Source organism: Gossypium arboreum, chromosome 6 (assembly GCF_025698485.1).
Source record: "Gossypium arboreum isolate Shixiya-1 chromosome 6, ASM2569848v2, whole genome shotgun sequence".
Lineage (NCBI taxonomy): Eukaryota > Viridiplantae > Streptophyta > Magnoliopsida > Malvales > Malvaceae > Gossypium > Gossypium arboreum.
In genome coordinates, this window is record NC_069075.1 from 35,528,827 (window position 1) to 35,530,949 (window position 2,123).

Genomic DNA, 2,123 nt, shown 5'->3' on the forward strand with positions numbered 1-2,123 from the left:
TTGCTTTCCGTAATCTCTATTGGAATATCCCGTTGAAGTGATCTGTCGATTAAAATAATCTCTGGATTTCTTCGACGAGTAATGATAAGGTTTACTCATCGATCTCTTCCTCGAATCTCTTGCATTTGAATCAGCCTTTCTTTTTTCTTTACTAAGTTCTTCAGCTTTGCAAGTTGATAAACCGTAAGTTATACATATTCCTATCCCATGCTTAGCACATTTTATGAATGATTTTTCCTTAGATTTGGTGAATTCAATGCTCCTAATGCCTTAATTTCATATTTTATAATTAGGTGAGCATAGGAGAGTGAAAGGAACGAGAAACGGGCCAAAAAAAGAGAAAATGGGTCAACGTACGAAATCAACACAGCTTGGACTTCCTCACACGGGCAGACCACACGGCCGTGTCAATTTGGCAGAATCGAAGCACGACTCACATGGGTGGACCACACGCTTGTGCTTATTTAACAGGCTTGATCACGGCCTGAAGTAATCGCACACGGGCGTGTCACAAGGGCATGTCCCTATCGAGCCTAAGTTGAGTTCAATTCGGAAAAGGCCAATTTTGAGGGTTCTTAGGCATTCTAAAGCCTATAAATACACCCTGGAGGAGGAGGAAAGGGGGACGCAGAGGAAGAAGCAAGGAATTGCTCAAGGAAAGCTGATCGATCCATCTTAGAAGCCAGATTCACTATCAAGACTGAAGATCTCCCTTCAAATTCCCTCAAGAGTTTTTGGGTTTTCTTATTTTTTGTTATTTTTATTCTTTTGAGATGTTTTCTTTCATTAGTATGAACTAAAACCCCTAAATACCTAAGGGGAATGTAACCCAAGATGAATCTTGTTATTATTATCTGAATTGTATGATAAATATTTGACTTGTTCTTAATTATGTGTTCTTAATTCTTGTTTTGATATTCCAGGATATTGATTCAAGTTAAGCTCTTATTCAGAGGAGGAATAGACCCTGTCTAAGAGTAAATTTGTCATAATTAAGCGGAATTGGTTGCGCGCCTAGAGATAGGGTGACAAGATTTTGCTGGATTAGGGTGAAACCTAATAAGGGGATCCATAGATTGAATTAATGCAACCCTAGGGCGTTAATTAGAAAGATATTTAAATTATTCAAACTAGGGTTAGATGTTGTTAGTCTCGAGAGAGATAATAATATAACTTAGGGATCTCTACGGAACAAGTTGAATGAATAAATCATCCGTTTCAGAGTCAAATAACAAGTGAAGTCTAGGTGAATTTTTCCTTAGGTATTGTTTTAATCAATCGAGTTTTTCCAAAAAAGTATTTTCCCGATATTTTTTTTCTGTAATTTTCCAAAATCCGCTACCTCCTGCGATTGCTGCTGATCCAGAAAATCAAAATCCTGCTCCACGCACTATGTACGATTATGCTAAACCTAATTTAACAGGAACTAAGTCAAGTATGGTTAGACCTGCTATTGCTACAAATAATTTTGAACTGAAACCTAACACAATTCAAATGATACAACAGTTTGTTCAGTTTAATGGTTTGTAGGACGAGGATCCCAATTCTCACTTGGCAAATTTCCTAGAATTTTGCGATACCTTTATAATTAATGGCGTTTCTGATGACGCCAATCGCCTTTGGTTGTTTCCCTTTTCATTAAGGAATAAGGCTAAACAATGGTTGAACTCGTTACCGCGAGGGTCAATCACTACTTGGGAACGAATGACCGAAACATTGTTATTAAAATATTTTCCACCGGCTAAAATAGCCAAATTACATAATGATATCTCTTCATTTGTGCAGATGGATTTAGAAACACTCTACGATGCATGGGAGAGATATAAGGACCTTTTAAGAAGATGCCCTTACCATGGGTTACCACTCTGGCTGCAGGTTCAAACTTTTCATAATGGCCTGAATCCTTCGACTCGACAAATGGTTGATGCAGCTGCTGGCAGAACCATCAATAATAAAACACCTGAAGATGCCTATGAATTTATAGAGGAGATGTCACTGAATAATTATCAGTGGCAAGTCATGAGGGCAAAGCCAACGAAAACAATCGGTGTTTATAATGTCGATTCGGCCACCATACTCTCTAATCAGGTAGAACTCTTAAATAAGAAAATTGATGGTTTTCT

The 2,123-nt window shown here is 37.8% G+C and overlaps 1 non-coding gene across 1 annotated transcript; it reads right to left on the reverse strand.

Moving 5' to 3' along the window:
* Positions 1–1,753: 1,753 nt before the first annotated feature.
* On the reverse strand, positions 1,754–1,859 carry LOC128294249 (small nucleolar RNA R71). The gene has a single exon (XR_008284563.1). It is a non-coding gene; the product is annotated as a small nucleolar RNA R71 (small nucleolar RNA).
* Between the last annotated feature and the right edge of the window lie 264 nt (positions 1,860–2,123).